Genomic DNA, 18,850 nt, shown 5'->3' on the forward strand with positions numbered 1-18,850 from the left:
AGCGCGATAAAAGTCTTTCTCGTGACCTTCATGACTGGTCCTCTCTCTCGAACAAGAGGAGCTTGTTTGAAAGGGGTAAGACAGGCTTTATGGCACTTGCTTGGGAGGAAGTTACCGAGAGGAGATGGAGTGAAGAGTTTGTCAGCTAAGAGTAAAACACGTGTTTGAACAGCGAGAGAGTAACCAACGAAAGAGATAAAGAGTCAACCAGTCCACAAACGGTCTCCAGTCTTGTTAGCTTATTGCATTAGTTAGTCATAAGTCCTTCACCGCATCGCACCTCTCATGCCTGGCGAGACATTCTCAAAATCCATCCCTGTAAATGTGTTCGAGTGATCCTTAATGATAAACTTCCTGAACTGTGATTTCTGCCTGATGACTGTAATTTCTCTCTGACCCTCGGCATCCTTCGACAATGAATTTCAACATATAGCGCGACTTTATTTGGGGACTTTTACAAAATCAGAATTATATTCTGCCTAACTTCGACAAATATAAGTCGCCGTTACCATATATATATATATATATATATATATATATATATATATATATATATATGTGTGTGTGTAAACATATACATGTATACATATATATGGCTATACATTGTAGCATATACGATTAAACAGTTGGCAGGCTGTAAGTCAGCTCTTAATCACTTTCAACTTTCAACTTTATTTTTCATTTCCATTAAATAAATTGTTAAATAAAAAGTTGAGCGGGCTGGAAGTGGAAGACATGTATCATTAGTAATATTACCATTATCAGTATTATTATCATGTTCATTTATTGGCATTTGGAGGATCAATACAAGTGAAATTCAATAATAAAAGCAAACAAATGATCAGACAGACAAACAAACCAAGCAAAATACATGATTATATAAAACCAGACTTTCTCTGACATGCTTCCTTAAAGGGACCTTATAGTTTTGGTTGAGACCTAATTTCAGGTTTCCAACATTTTTGGTGAGATAATGAGAAACCTCTTATGAAATATGAAAGAGCATGTAATTCTATAAGTAATTGAACGTTTATTTGATGAAAACTGGTTTTGAAATGGCTGAGATATCCAAAAAAGAGCGATTCTAATAAAGTGTGGGACCCACACTTTATTACGATCGCTTTGTTTTACTTTGTTTTTGGATGTTTCAGTCATTCCAAACCCGATCTTCATCAAATAAACTTTGAACTCCTCTTAAAATGGTATGTTCTGTACTATATCAGAAGTGTTTTCTTGGTATCTCGCGAAAAGTTAAAAGCCCAATTCTCATCTCCACCAATACTGTACCATCCCTTTAAGTTGCCGGGGGTGGTGGGGGGGGGGGGGGGGTGGGGAGGGCAGCAACCAGAAAATGAACTAAGAGCTATATAATAATAAGGTCTTATTACCCAGAGTATTAACCTCCTTCAGTGTTGCCACTGCTCTACCAGAGGGGCCTGCCATTGTTATTACCATAACGTTACCAGGTACTCATTTATACACCTGGGTCGAGAAGGACGTGGTGGGTGGGTGAAAAACATCTTGTCCAGGGTCGTAAGCACTGGGCAGGAATCAAAATCGGGTCCTCCGATTGGGAGTCGGGAGTCTTATCCACTGTGCCACAGCGCCCCCACGAGTTCATTCACAATAAGAGAGCCAAATAACTGCGGTGCGGGTTATCAAGCCAGGAATTCATCAAGTACAGAGAGGATGCTCTTTTAAATTCTATTTAACAAAAAAAAAAGTAATAAAAGAGAGCCGAATATGTGGCACTGATTTGAAATATACCAAGAGATCTGAGCATTGCCTTTGAGACTCCCAAAACATGGACCTTCATGATTCCTAACATTGGAATACATACATACATATCTGAGGGTAATATAATGGGAGGGGTGACTTGTACTGAGCAAAGGCAATGTTGTCAAACCTACGCACATACGTTTAGTCGTGCATAAATGAGTGCCTGAAAGGACATGATATGTTTACAGGTTTGGCAGGTACTATGTATTTCTGGTTAGCAGAATTTTCTTTCCCCTTTTCTTCGTTTCGTGTGGTTGTTGGTGGTGTTGCTGAATGCAAATTCAACTGTAACTATTTTATGACAATCCTGTAAAGATCGTTTGTGTTTCTTAGACTTCTTATTAATAGAGTTGAGCAAAACGTTCAGTTAAAAGAATTCAAACAAACAAATAAACAAAGTTGTTGGTGTGTTTTTTTAACAATACATAACCAAATATCAGACTTCAAGAACCAAGGACATACGATCTAGTCTTTCAGCTAACATAATCCCACATTTTGTGTAATAGTTATGAAATTATTTCATTTGTAACCTGACGACAGTCATAATGGTTTACATTCTTTATGACGTTAATGATAAAAAAAAAATCTATGGATGTATTTTGAATATGATAGCAAAAATAGTTATTACATTTCAAGTTGACATATCAAACGTTAAAAAAAATGGACCATGTATACTAATTATAGTATCATTCCTCAACATGATCGTTTCATGCAATTAGATCTGTAGATTGTCTTTTTATGTTATAAAAATGCATGCAGTTATGAACATATTTATAGACACAAATATTTGATAGAGCTATACGAAATAGTGGATTTTTGTTTTTGTTTACACCACAATATTTGATGTGCAACAGACATTCACTCGCAGTCATTTTTACCGGTATATTCTGATATTTAATAATAAAGTAAAGAACTGTAGAATTTCACCTTCTGTTGGTGCAATGAGAAATTACAGCTTGTGATATTCAAAACTTTATAGTCAGTACTATCGTCATAGAACAATGAATATTCCATGCTCCACAAACCTACAATAGTGCCAGATTCATATAATGTTTCGAGAATAAAAATATCACAGACTTTAAAGGGATGGCATAGTTTTGGCTGAGATGGGGTTTGAGGTTTCCAACTTTTTTTTTGTAAGATAGTGAGAACGCCTCTCCCGAAATACAAAGGAGCATGTAATTCTAAGAGGAATTCAAAATTTGTTTGTTGAAAATTGGCTTTGAAAGGGCTAAGATATCCAAATTAAGGTGAGCCACCTTTTATTAGGATCGCTTTGTTATACTTTTTTTTTAATATCTCGGTATTTCAAAACCAATTTTCATCAAATAAGCTTTCATTTCCTTTTAGAATTGTATGCTTTTTTTTTTTTGCATTTCAGAGCATTGTTTCCAAATATTTTGCCAAAGGTTAAAAGCTGAATCCCCACCTCAACCCAGTAGCGGATCAAGAGAGGGGCACAACGGTACCGGCGCACGTTCCCCCCCCCTTATTTTCCGTTGAAAACAAAACAAATAAAAAGAAAAAAAAATTAATGAAACCCGGAAGTGGCACCAGAAATATTAGTTGCGCCCCCACCCCCCCCCCCTTACAGAATTCCTGGATCTGCCCCTGCAACCAATATTATATCATCCCTTTAAATAATCGCCTACAAGATACCAAATACTACCTGTGTTGTCTTCAAACATGCATTTCAGCAACAAAATACATAAGCCGAACAACTCCATCGGTAAACGGCCAGCGATATCAAAGGATATAAAAGAAACGGATGCACGTGCAGGCTTTCAAAGAAATGATTTTGCACGCAGTTAATACCGTGCTAGTGTAAAGCTGTTGTATTTCTCTGACAAGATTTCAGCCGTCTCTTCCACATTGATGTTGTCACTCGCTTCCTGACACTCATGTTTTTACTCGCGAGTCACAGTCTCTGGTACTTCAGCGATCTCTGTAAATGAGATCATCTCGTCACCTGCATGTTTAACAAATAAGAATTGAAAAAAAAAATGTTGGATTTTTCTTTTCATAGGAATAGAAAATCTGTGTTGAATTAGAATATGGATCATAATGATTCTTTTATCTCGTTTGTGAAAAAAAGAGCATATCCGTTGCAGAATATGAATCCTTGAATCTAAATGAGCTGGACAAAACATCGAAACATTTCCAGATCCCTGATAGGTGTCAAGAGATCCTTTTCCTATAAAGGCAGGGCAGGGCCGTAACAAACATTTTTTTTTTTTTTTTTTTTTTGAGAGGGGGTTTAATTTTAGAAATAGTGGACATTTCTGAGAAAACTGAGCTAGGTATAAACTAACATGATATACGTTGTTTGTCTAGTCAAGTTGCAAAACAGAATACAAAAGAATGAACTTTTTAGTTTTTTCATGATTTTCTCATTTATTGACGAAATCATTTTTTAATCCAATATCTAATTCAAGAGAGAGAGAGAAAGAGAGAGAGAGAAGGAGAGAGGAGGAGGAGGAGGAGGAGGAGGAGGAGGAGAGAATGAAAAAAGCCGTCTCTCAATCGTAACCAGAGGGATATATCTTAAACGCAGAAATCAATTTCGTTCGGGCGGACCCTACCCGCAAGAGATACAACTTACCATCTTTGTCATGGTTGATGATTAAAGCCCAGAAGTCTCTCAGTGTGCCGCCCTCTAACGACCACTCTTCAACACCAACCATGCCGTTGTTGTCAAGATCGATTCGGGCGAAGACCTCTTCTCTTTGAATATCATCGATAGGGGGCGGTGTGACGTTAAGAGCTTCATCTTGCACCGACCGACGTTGACTGAAAAATACAGGACAAACGGATGAAAGGATTAATCAGGGGGGTCGATAATCCGGTCTTTGGGGGCAATCACAAATCATTTTGCCCCGATAATATTCCGGGATGTGACAAATAGAAATGACAGTCCTGTAGTACATCAGATTGACTGCTGAAATGCATGGTACCAAATAGTAAGCAAATGTTTGCTGTCAATGCTTATCAGATGCTTCATAATTTTCCAAATATTCAACCGAAAAGTGCACCAGATTGTGTTATCACTTCAGTTGTGAAAATGAAAAAGATAATTCGTGTTCTCCCGTTCTCTTCCACTTTCATAGACTTTGTAAAAAGCGAAAGACTACACACCAAACAAAAGATACCATGAATATGTGATAATCATGATCATATGATATGATAATTATGATTTAGCAGATGATTTGAAACTACTAATACTGATATAGATTCTTCGGCATGATTGCAGAACAGATTCACATGGTGTCATTCCTAATTCTTTTCTGTCCTATTTCTTTCCTTTTGCAGTTCCAGGCACCGTTATTGGCACTGTCCCTAAAATGACGGTCTTTTGGGCATTCTCTCCTTTTCCCTCTTTCTCATTCTCTTCTCTTTGTTGTGTGTGAGTATGTTTGCACGCACGCTTGTCCAGGTGCTGCACTTGCATGCGTGCAGTGTGTATGTATATATATATATATATATATATATATATATATATATATATATATATATGCACTTGCGTGCGTGCAGTGTATATAAATATATATATTTGTGTGTGTGTGTGTGTGGGTGTGTGTGTGTGTGTGTGTGTGTGTGTGTAAGTGCCTTTGTTTGACTTTTTTCTTGGAACCTACTCTCACAAGCAACTGCTTCTATGTAGGATTTATTCATATCAAATATGTCATGAATGTAATGTAGCCTACTTGAGCTTGACTTCAATGGATCTTGTGTCATGTAAATATTATTATACTTAACTTATAATCTATGTCTTACTTTACATTGTCATGCATGGATGTTGCAAATTCAACGCTGCATAATTTGTGAGGAAACTCAATAAATGAAACGAAATGAAATATTTTCCCTCAATATCTATTTTCCTTAATTTTTAAAACTTCCGCATTTTACACCTCCTTCCACAACCTGTCCCCACTCAATTCACCTCCCCATAGACTTGGTAAACATAATATGGGATTGAGAAATGTCAAAATATTACAACAAATGTGTGCACAAGATCGTCTCATTTCACTTCTAAATATGCTTAATCTCCCTCGCGTGAAAGGGAGAGAGGGAAAAGATTACCCTGACCCGGCCACGCTCAACAGTGGGTGACATACTTTATCTAATCATCTTCAGCCATTATATCCCCGAATTATTACGAATACTGAAGCGTTCCAACTCTTATTCGAAAATGTGTACCAAATCGTTAACTGTCAACTGTGAAATTGCAATTTTTTGCATACTGTTTTTCAACATGATTTATACATTATAGAAACAATCAAGAACGTAATCCGTTTTCACGATGTCGTGACGTAAGCGGGTGCGCGTCACGAGACCGACACCCACGAGTCATTCAGCCCAAGAGTCATACAGCCCATGAGTTATACTGTGATTACAGCTCACGAGTCATACAGCCCAGCATGAGTTCGACACTAAGCAAACAAGGCCCACGACTACATGAGACCGACACATTAAGCCCCGTGTTGTATCTGTCTAACTCGTGGGCTGTTTTTACCTAGTGTCGAACTCACGGGTTTTATTTGCCTAGTGTCGAACTCATGGGCTGTATGACTCGTGAGGTGTATGCCTCATGGACCTGTTTTCAATGTCGAACTCGTGAGCTGTATGACTCGTAGGCGTCGGTCTCGTGGGATGACCCCGATGTAAACTATTCTAAACGTACCGATTAGTAGACGAAATATCGATATAAATATCGATATGATTATCATGATATCTAGAGGAATTCTATCAACCGTGACTTTATTTCGTGCAAATTAAATGTTCACTAAAGAAGAGAATTTCAGCACTGTTAGCTTCATAATGCCTTTTTTTAAAAAATCATTATCGGTATTAAGTAGCGAAAATGTAAGAATGCTGAAAGATCATAAGTCATAGACCATAGAGTCGATAACAACACATCATCTTTAAAACGACTACCAGTCGCAATTTCGAAGACGCGTATAATCAAAAAGCTTCCTTTCAGTTCTTATTATGACGATCATAACATTGCTCTCTATATTTTGATGTTGTAATCAAATTTATTTGAATTGTCATTAAACATCCATGAAAAGAAAACTGCCACCTTAACATAACAAAGGAAAAAAAAATATGCTGAAAAAAAAATCTTACCGTGGAAAGTCAGTTCGCAGTTTCAACTTTCAACTTTCAACTTTCAACTTTATTTTTCATTTCCATTAAATAAACAGGAGAAATTATATATAATGCATAAACAAAACAAATTTGTAGTAATTTCAAAAAACGTACATTAACAAAATACATGTGATGATGAGTAACAACGTAATTGCATTTATAAGGTATAAACATAAGCATTTTACACGGATGGGAATGGAAATGGAGGGTCCCACTAAAAAGCCAAGCTTGTACGATATGGGACCCTCAGAAATACATAAAAAACGAACAATGACTTCATGAAACTACAGACAAATATATGAAACAAAATCAAAGAAACCAATGTCAACTGACATGAAATGAAATAACAGGAAAGAACGAAAAAAAAAAAGAAAAAAAGAAAAAAAGGGAAACAAGAAAAAAAAATGAAACTGCAACACACGCCATCGTGGACACAAGCAAATTGAAATCCAGGGTGTAGGAGTAATAAGACGCACCCTGGAATGATATTGAGAATATAAGAATTGGGTACATATACCAGAAAAAATAAAAAAGAGCGGACATATTAAAAGGAAAGAATAGACACAATGATACCTTGTTCAATAACTGTAACATTTGAGGAGAATTTATATTCGACAGATTATTTTACTCTAATAGAAAATAGTTGATATGTAATGATTAATGTATATATAAAAGAAAGGAAAATGATAACTTAATTGAGTTAATGAAATAAACCTAATCCGGTAGTATGTTATAAGATTTCAGTAAAAATCATTTCAATTTATTCTTGAAAGAATTCAAAGTTCGTGCTGTTACAATATCATTAGGAAGTGAGTTCTAATACTTTGGCCCATCGTAAATAAAGGTGTTCTGAGCCAGTAGAGTTCTGAAAAAGGGCAAATGAAACTCATTCGAACGCCTTGTTGGGTAATTGTGAACGGTCTGATTTCTTGGAAACATTGTTTCAAATATATTTGAAAGTTTTTTTGTATCATAATTAAACATAAATTGTCCTAGATTATACAAATACAAATCCTTAATTTTCAATATTTTGTTTTCAAAAAATAACGGGTCAGTATGAGACAGAAATGCAGTATGAGACAGAAATGCAGTATGAGATATGATACGGAGTGACTTCCTTTGTAATAAAAGTAATTTATCTAAGAATGTTTGATATGTATTTCCCCACGCAAGAATACCATAATTTAAGTACGGCAATATGAGAGATGAATATAATGTAATCAGGGACGACAAAGATTTTGAATATGACTCCCCTCAAATTCCTTCTAAATATGTAACTGTTGACCAATTTAAAGATTATACAAAAAGTTTTTCACAAAGTATATTTTCCATGTTACATTTAAATATAAGGAGTATTAATAAACATTTTGATGAGTTACAGATATTATTAGATAATCAAAATAAACAACAAATTTCAGTAATAGGTTTAACTGAAACATGGTTATCATTTGACGTTAATTTGCCGTATGCATTAAATGGTTATGATTTTATTGTTAATAATAGAGTAAACAGGACGGGTGGTGGAGTCGCTTTTTATTTATCTAAAAAATTTGAATTTAGTGTTTGTGATGAATTAAATGTAATAAATGAAATTGTAGAAACTTTGTTTGTGGAAATTTGTATTCCGCAAAGTAAGAATATTGTAATTGGTATTGTTTATAGACCCCCAAGTTCTAGTTCCAAAGATTTTTTGAATTGTATGACAAATTTATTAAAAAGTCCTCTATTTATTAATAAAAGCACTTTCATAATGGGTGATTTTAATATTGATTTGATTAAGAATGATGATAACACATCTCAAGAATTTCTAGAAATGTTTTTGTCAGCCTCTTTCTTGCCATTAATTTCGAAGCCAACTCGTGTTACAAATCACTCCGCAACCCTCCTTGATAATATTTTTTCTAATTCTGTGCAGATTTTAAATTCTGCTATAATTTTATCTGATATAACTGATCATTTCCCTATTATAACATGTTTTGATCTTAAACATTTGGTTAATAGGTTTCAGTTTTCTTCATTTAGACGTAGAGCTTCACCGGAAAATTTGGCTAGTCTTGGTGCTTGCTTAGATAGGGCTGACTGGTCCAGTGTTTATAATAATGATGATGTAAATGCATCATTTGAAAATTTTTCAGGGATTATGAATAAATATTTAGATGAATATATTCCTAAAATAAAAGATAAGTCAGTTAATTATAAAACGTCTCCTAAACTTCCATGGATTTCAAAATCTGTTCTTCGTGCAATAAATAGGAAAAATAGGTTATACTATAAATTCAAAATGAAAAAAACTGAGAAGTCAACAAATAAATACACTTCGTATAAAAACATTTTAACGAAGATTATACGGTTGGAAAAGAGGAAATATTATATGATTCAGTTAGAAAAATATAAACATGATATAAAGAATACATGGAAGGTATTGAAGCAGGCTATGAATATATCAAAAAAGAAATTAAATATTACAAAGTTAAAACATGATAATAAAATTGTTGAAGATCCTAATGATATAGTTAATATTTTTAACTCTTATTTTCCAATAATTGGGGAAAATCTGGCAGAAAAAGTACCACAGTCAAATACGCATTTTTCTACATTCTTAGGTGAACCTAATTCTAGTTCCATTTTTTTTTGTTCCAACAACCAAATATGAAATAATAGATATTGTTACTGCAATGAATAATAAGCGAAGTGCTGGTTATGATGATATAAGTAATTTTATTTTAAAGGGAATTATATCATCAATTGCTGACCCACTTTCACATATTTTCAATAAATCTATACTAAGTGGTGTTTTTCCTGAATTTATGAAAATAGCTAAGGTTTTTCCTTTATTTAAAAAAGGAGATGAATTTGATGTACGTAATTATAGACCCATTTCATTGCTTTCATCCTTATCTAAAATTTTGGAAAAATTGGTGTTTGTAAGAACAATTAATTTTCTTAATTTTCATAATGTTTTTACAAATTCTCAATTTGGGTTTCGTCAGAAACACAGTACCATTCATGCCCTTTTGAAGTTTATTGACCCCGCCGCGCATACTATTGATAATCATTCTCATCTTATTGGTATCTTCCTGGACTTCTCCAAGGCCTTCGATACTATAAATCATGAAATTTTATTATATAAATTGTCTCATTATGGAATACGGGGGAAGGCCTTGGAGTGGTTCAGGAGTTACCTACAAAATCGAAAACAATATGTATCTCTGAACGGGAATGACTCAAATCTAGAATTTATTAAATGTGGCGTCCCACAGGGTAGCTTATTAGGACCTTTACTTTTTATCATTGATATTAATGACTTTTGTAGATCATCTGATATACTCTCATTTATACTTTTTGCTGATGATTCCAACGTTTTCTTTTCTCACCGAAATCCAGATACTCTCATACGCATTGTTAATTCCGAATTGAAAAAAGTTACTCAGTGGATAAGAGCTAATAAATTATCACTTAATCTCCAGAAAACTAAGTATATGCTTTTTAGCAATTCCGTAGAAGATTTGCGCACAAATATCATTTTTGATGACACTCTGCTAGAACGTGTATCTCATATAAAATTCCTTGGTATCACAGTGGACGATAAACTTTCATGGAGACCGCACATTATTAACATTAGTACCATAATTTCTCGTAATATTGGTATCATAAATAGACTCAAGTCTCATATTCCAATGTCCTCTTTGTTGACCTTGTATTTTTCTCTAATTTTACCGTATCTTAATTACGGACTCCTAGCATGGGGTAGTGCCCATCAAACTTTGCTAGATAAATTACTGTTACTGCAGAAAAGGCACTTCGTATTATTTGTGGCGTCCCACCACGTTCCCATTCAGAGCCACTGTTTAATAAATATAAGATTTTGAAAATTAAAGATTTGTATTTTTTACAGCTTGGTCAGTTTATGTTTAATTACAATGCAAATGCACTTCCCAGTATTTTCAATTCAATGTTTCCACGGAACCAGTTTTTTCATCATTATCCCACTAGGCAATCTAATGAGTTTCATTTGCCCCTCCTGAGAACTTTATTAGCCCAGAGTACATTTATATACACCGGTCCTAGATTTTGGAATTCATTAAGCTGTGAAATAAAAAATTCCCCTTCTTTGCATCCTTTTAAGCGCAAGTTGAAATCATTTCTCTTAAATCCTCTCTGATATATTCTTTATTAGTTAGATCTCATCAACCTCAGGGTTCATCATCCATCCACCAATCTTTCGATCACTGGTTTCATTATTGCGTAATAGATTACGTGTTTTATTATGTAATAGCCATCAAATCCTTGCACAGCTGCGTCCAGTACCAGCCCTCTGAAGCACATTTTCAATCACCCCCTGTTCCATTTCCATAGTTCAGCGTGTAGGCATTCTCTCTTTTTTCTCTTCTTTTCTCTCTCTCCATTCTTTCCGTCTTTTTTGTCAAGTCGTGTCATATCTTTTGTATTTCTCCTGTCTTGTTCTGTTCTGTCGTAGTTTGATAAGTATTTGTAAATAAGTAATTCATAAGTTTGTTCATTTTTTGAGTGGTTCACAACATACAAGCTTGCTTTTTAGTGAACCTCTCAGTTCTTTTTTTTTCTCAACTGAAGCATAACTTTGTACTTTTTTCCAGTATGTGTTCTTTCGTTTATCTGTATCATTTATCTTTTGCAAAGTCGAATGTTTATATTTATGATGTAATTCCAAATTTATTATGTGTTGTGTTTTGTTGGAAAAAAGAAGAATGAAAAATAAATGAATTGAATTGAATTGAAAAAAAAAGGAAGACAAAATTTAATCTTGTTAATTATACCAATATTTCGTGAAATAGTTTTACATATACTATCAATATGGAATTTCCATGAAAGCTTGTTATCAACTGTTATTCCCAGAAATTTAATGTGGGAAACGTTTTCCAGTGGAGTCCCATCAAAAACAATGTCAACAGGTAGTGTCTCTATAGAGTTGCTAAAAAGCATATATTTTGATTTTTGAAAATTAAGAGATAATCTATTTGCCTTTATCCATTGGGCGACATTTTCTAATTCAGAGTTTATTGTATTTACAAGAGTAAGAAGATTATTTTGCGAAAAAAATAAATTTGAGTCATTCGCAAAGAGAATAAAGGAAAGAACATCTGATGACCTACAAAAATCATTTATATAAACGAGAAACAAAAGCGGACCTAATAAACTTCCCTGTGGGACCCCACATTTGATATTTGACATTTGTGAATTACAACCATTCAAAAAGACATATTGCTTCCTGTTCATGAGGTAGCTCCTGAACCACTCCAAGGCCTTCCCACGCACTCCGTAATGATGTTATTTATTAAGTAAAATATCATGATTGATGGTGTCGAAGGCCTTGGAGAAGTCCAGGAACAAACCTATTAGATGTGAAGATCTGTCAATAGCGTGTGCCACTTTTTCTACAAAACTTAATAATGCATGTGTAGTGCTGTGTTTTTCTCTAAATCCGAACTGAGAATTTGAAAGTATATTATTGAGTTTTAAAAAAGTAATAGTTCTTTTATAAACAATTTTTTCAAGAATTTTGGACAATGTACATAACAAAGAAATCGGTCGGTAATTATTGACATCTAATTTGTCGCCTTTTTTAAACAAGGGGATGACTTTTGCTATTTTCATACTTTCGGGGACAATGCCATTAGAAAGAGATAAATTGAATATGTGAGCTAAAGGATCCGCAATTAAAGATATTACCCCCTTCAAAAGAAAATTACTGATGTCATCGTGTCCAGCACTTTTTTTAGAACTAAAATCAGAAACGATATCAATTATCTCCTGCTTATATGTTGGACTAAGGAACATTGAACTAAAATTTGGTGGACCCAAAAGGGACATTGAACTAAAATTTGGTGGACCCAAAAATTTGGTGGACCCCCAAAAAGTTTGATCCTGTAGCTGTGAGACCTCCTTTGATATATCAGCCAGTGCTATAATGGTATCTCGGCTGAAATTTCTCGCCAATTTATGCACCCCTAGAGAGGAAGCGCATGCGCATTTTTTTTTTTTTTTTTTTTTTTTTTGAAAGGGAAGTTGTGTCTTTATGTCGTACCAATCGAAGAAAACAGTGTTCTTCCCAGAAACTCTTAATTCCCAGTGCCAGTTTAGTCAGAAGCTGTAGGAGTATATGTGTGACACACACACACACACACACACACACACACACATACACACACGCACATACTTCCACCTGTAAATATAATGAATTATAAAATGGGTTCAAGAATGTAGCCAATTGGAAGCGCTGAAATGAGTCACGTGTGCTTGTATTAATTTCTCACTAACATCCGGCCGGATCCACTGCCGACGTACGTCACAATGTTTGCGCTAGCAGTGCGCACTCAATCAGTTGTTACAAGTGCATCGCGCGCTACTATACGCGATGTCAATCCTGTAAACAACTTCTAGTTCGGGCTGCCGGCCGGCCTTTCTTGTGTGCATAACATGTGTGGCGTACGTATAATACGTACAGTACTTATATGTGCGGGATTTCCGAGTGCGACGTGTTTGGAATGAATATCTTCGGACATCTTGATCCACAAAGGTACGTGAAAAATTGTGTTAGTTTTCGACCCATTTTATAAAACAAATGATGCACAGGATTATTTCGTGGCGTTAGTGGAGACGCAGCTCACTCTCGGGTATTTACAATGTAGTGCAACATGCACTCGGCTTTTCCTCGTGCATGTTTCACAATTGTAAATACCCTCGAGTGCGCTACGCCTACACTAACGCACTCTATCCTGTGCATCATTTGTATAATATCCCTGACCGCATCACAGCATTGTACCAAAGATACTTAAATAAATGAAGAAAAATAATTACAAATCAGAAAAGGCAGTTTGGCCAAAAAAACAAACAAACAAACAAACTGAAAGACATGGTAGATGTTGAGTATAAATTCCTCTACAAACTGCATTTTGGCGTTGGAAGATGAAAGCTTTTCTCATGGAATTTGAAGGAACTATATTGTAACGAAAGTTGGGTAAATTGCCTTCGTTGTCAGTTAATAAGAAATGTATTGTAACGCATCGCACCACACACTCAGCACGCAGTTCAGTCGGCTAGTAGAAAGTGAAGGGGACACAATGTCTTCCGGACCTGACAGCAATTTTATTGTCTCATTCCAACTCTCAGTGTTACACAATTCAGCACAGAATCTCTCGGCTGACTCTCCAGCCCGACTCGCAGTGTTAAGATGAAAAGTGTTTAGTCCGACCCCGCAATCTCAATCCGACTGACTCTACTCGATACACTCTCTAATTTCTGCAAGGAGCCAGTATTTATACCATTCATACGTCCCTGGGCCTGGCCTGGGCGGCACGCGACCAAGCCTCAAGAGAGTACAGTTAATTGGTCACAAGGCTAGACCTAAGAACTTAGTCCTTGACCTAATTCGCTGAGGGCAAGTTGAGGACATGGCCAAGTCAGGTCAGTGGAGCGAGGACACTGTGGTCCCGAAGGAGAAGATAGCTGTCGGGAGAATCAAAGGGACTTGGAAGGGAGAAGGACTTGTCGCAGACAGAGTAAATAGGATAGCAGATGGGGGAAGGGAAAGCGAGGCCAAACCCGTTACATTCCAAAGCGTTACATAACCATGATAGCAGGCTATAGTCTAACTCACAAGACATAGTTATTTGTAATATTATCATCAAAAATCCGTAACACTACCTCCCTCCGTAGAAAAAGTCACTGTCCTCAGTGACGAGGAAGTTAAGAAAAAAAAAAAATAAGATTCACTAAACATGTACAACTTAGTAGAGACCATTGGATTGAGTGTCAAGGACTTTAAATGGACGTATACCAGAGAGTAATGAATCAGGTTCAAAGTGATATCATTAAAATACCGTGTAGGCAATGCTGTTGTATAAAATACAGCAGCCCGGATAAACGCATATACAGAATATTTACAAGTACCAGGTTAAATGAAATAAACACACTTTTAGAGTAGCGTCAAGTAATTGGGTGTAGCCCACACAAATAAATCACACAGAAAAACAAATCACTAATCAGTGTCAACGAGAAATGCAACGTGTTAAATCAACAATGGGAAAAGAAATACGTCTCTCGCCTAAATTTTCACAGAGGGAGTGCGTTGAATAGGAACACTATATTGGCTACGAAACTACAATAACACAAAACGAACAGTTCAACTACAGAGCATGAGCATAACAAAATAATCCAACACGAATGCACAAAATAGTGCGGAAGACACATCTATGAACAAAGAAACAAGGAATATTTTTTTGCTGAATAAAGGCATAGGCCTACTTTGCAAACTCTTGACGACAGCACTTTTCTACTCTCTGTCCATGGGGGTGGTAACCACTGACCTATCCAAACAGTCGTAAGAGTGCACTGACTACGAGGGAACGTTGAGTCGAAGGCCAGTCGGCCTTTAGAAAGAGATTACACTGCAAGATCAGGCCTTACGTAACAGGTGTCAGAGAAACGTAGAGGAAGAAAGAGGACGAGAAGAAACAGCTGGGGAGGGGTGAGAGGTAAAGGTGATTTTAGAGGAAACGCCAAAATTCGGACAAATCATCAAAAAAAGGGGGAATATTGTTAAATCCTTGAAAGCAATAACAAAGTGTAACAATCAAACTGCGCTAGCAAAAGTATAACAGCTGTCGACTTTCAAACCCAGAACATATGCACTACATTGAATCAGCTGCAGCAACATTATCTTAGCGCAGAAAATGTACAAAAGAGTGAGAGAAGAAGTATAATGCTAAGGCATGACCATATACCACCAATGAAACCTTTGGTTTTGAGTTATTATCTTCGTCCTTTCATGTGCTTTCCTCATAAGCCAGTCATTTAACAATGCCGTCAATATTTGATCAAAACCCGAAGAACATAAAACAACTGAAAAAAAAAAAAAAAAACTTAGCACGTCATCTTACTGTAGCTATTTTCAAACAAATTTCATGGGATCGGAACCAACTGCGACCTGGAAGTCAAATCCAGCAAAGGCGTCTGTTTCAGAGACGCAGGGCAGATGACCTCCCTATACCTACAACATTCGTCAGAAGACGGGCAAAGTTTTCCAATGATGCAAAACCATGATCGATTAATGCTTATTTTCCAAAAATGTGTGTGATCAACCTAAAATAATCATAGCCACTTAACCAAACTACGCACACTGCTCTCGTTATGTCTCGATAAATTGCCACTTCATTCATTATATGCATGTCGTAACAATAATTGGATCTTTGTGCCTGAAAATATATCAGCCATGGCAACTGTTTCAGAGTCGCAGCGCAAATTACCAATAACAACACGTTTATAAGAACAACAATGCGCATCACCGAATTATTCCGCTAAGTTTACAATGGGAACCATACTCCCATCATCATCCACTTGAGAACTTCACCATTTCTCATCATCTATTCTACTACTACCTACATAACTATAACCTATTATGCGCAACCTCTTCCATACAATTTCTGCAGAATATCGAAACATAACGAAATGCGGACAGTTCTTATAATTTGTGGCATGCAATGTGTTCCACGAATGTTTACTAGAAGTGGGTTTTTCTTTTTTTTCCAGTAACAACACTACGACATAATGATGAATTAAACATTAAGTTTTTCAAATTCTGTCGATGTAGGGCAATTTGTCAATCAGTTGCAACATTAAGTTTATTATGACAATAACTGACTGACACTGACAGAGGGAAAACAGCATATACTTGAGGTCGATTGAGCACATAAAATATCACAGATCCGTTGTGCCCGATTTTTTTTTTAAGGGTTTATTCTTAGTCATTCCTGGTGTCGATTTTCCCACTCATGTAGTGGTATATGGTCGATGTCTCTCAGTTTCCATGGTGATATGTTCCGGGTCTATTTGTGACCCTGCACCTCAAAACAAACAAAAAGTCGCCAGACATGAATTTTTAGTTAAGACCATATTCTGAAAGAGCAGACTTTAAGCTTTAAAATGATGTATAACTCAAATCAAATGGACTCTCCTAACCTATCTAAATATTGGAAAGAAAGCACAAACTCAGGAAAAGTGTGAACTGAGAAAAGAGGCTCTGAAGTACAGTGTCTATTCAAGCGCTTAATCTTTACCAAACCGTGCTGGCTGTTTCATGAATGGGACAAAAAACAGGAAGTAAACCACCAGAGTAACAACAATGAAGGGATTATCAGCTTAAACTGAAATTAAGCATGCCTCATTAACACATTCTGTCCATAATTAATGCCAACTTTCATAGCAGTAGCACTATCCTTTCAAAAGTTATTAGAGTTGAAAGTGAAGAGTATGGACAAGGTTTTCCAGAAATGAAAAAGGGATTCTAAAGACACACCTAATCACACTATTCTACCAAAAATGTTCTCGATAAACTGCTAAAAAAACAAACTTTCCTGCCCGTTTTATGATACCAAATTTTAGCATAATGTAAAAGAAGACCTGCTTTTTCAGAAAATATGAAAAAGTCAAGTTCGGCTAGGTTGACCCATTTCACTTATTTTCAGTCCTCACGCAAAATCAGTATGTGCGACTTTATGTTCGTTTTGAGGTGCACGGTCACATTTATCCAAAGATGTAGTTTCCCTTCAGCCAAAATGTCTCAGCTGTCGTGTCGAAGAACTGCGATCCATTCATGTCCCAGTCAGCGTTGGCGATACTCAGCAAACCGGGTCCGTAGTGGGCCAGCTTGAAGTTGTCACCAAACCTGTCGTCGCAAATTGTCTTGCCTTCGGAGTCATCTCCTCGAGGAAAATTACCGCGCTGGATCACAAAGTCCTTGAAGGTGCGTTGGGACTTGATACCTTTGAATCCCGATTTGAATCTATTGCTGATCATTTCATTGTCTCCGCTCACAATGTTGACGAAAACCTTTTCGGTGATTATTGGTCCTAGAGTTGCCAGTGATTCAATACTCTGTTCAGCATCAGCTGGCACCAGTAAGTAGACTAGAGCTACTAATGCAAGAAAAGTTAGGACCCTCATTGTCCTTGGGTAGAGAATTATCATGCCCAGCAAAAATGTTTGCGATTAAATCCTCCAAGAATTAATCATTCACAAAATTCACAAGCCTTTGCCTTCTCCTCCATTTGCATCTCTGGCCGTTGGCATTTCTGTCGATCTGTTATTGTGTGGCATTTTCGATGAAGAAAAAGGCAGAAGTCTCGATGGCGTGTTCAAGTTGGCATCCCACCGCTGCCACCAGTGTAACGAAAGTTGGGTAAATTGCCTTCGTTGTCAGTTAATAAGAAATGTATTGTAACGCATCGCACCACACACTCAGCACGCAGTTCAGTCGGCTAGTAGAAAGTGAAGGGGACACAATGTCTTCCGGACCTGACAGCAATTTTATTGTCTCATTCCAACTCTCAGTGTTACACAATTCAGCACAGAATCTCTCGGCTGACTCTCCAGCCCGACTCGCAGTGTTAAGATGAAAAGTGTTTAGTCCGACCCCGCAATCTCAATCCGACTGACTCTACTCGATACACTCTCTAATTTCTGCAAGGAGCCAGTATTTATACCATTCATACGTCCCTGGGCCTGGCCTGGGCGGCACGCGACCAAGCCTCAAGAGAGTACAGTTGATTGGTCACAAGGCTAGACCTAAGAACTTAGTCCTTGACCTAATTCGCTGAGGGCAAGTTGAGGACATGGCCAAGTCAGGTCAGTGGAGCGAGGACACTGTGGTCCCGAAGGAGAAGATAGCTGTCGGGAGAATCAAAGGGACTTGGAAGGGAGAAGGACTTGTCGCAGACAGAGTAAATAGGATAGCAGATGGGGGAAGGGAAAGCGAGGCCAAACCCGTTACATTCCAAAGCGTTACATAACCATGATAGCAGGCTATAGTCTAACTCACAAGACATAGTTATTTGTAATATTATCATCAAAAATCCGTAACAATATTTGATTAGGTGCATGAACTGAA

General features: G+C 36.6%; 1 pseudogene; it reads right to left on the reverse strand.

The window, feature by feature from the left end:
* Positions 1-17,487: 17,487 nt before the first annotated feature.
* Positions 17,488-17,907, reverse strand: LOC140236618 (peptidyl-prolyl cis-trans isomerase B pseudogene; annotated as a pseudogene).
* Between the last annotated feature and the right edge of the window lie 943 nt (positions 17,908-18,850).

Source organism: Diadema setosum, chromosome 13 (genome assembly GCF_964275005.1).
Source record: "Diadema setosum chromosome 13, eeDiaSeto1, whole genome shotgun sequence".
Taxonomy (NCBI): Eukaryota; Metazoa; Echinodermata; class Echinoidea; order Diadematoida; family Diadematidae; genus Diadema; species Diadema setosum.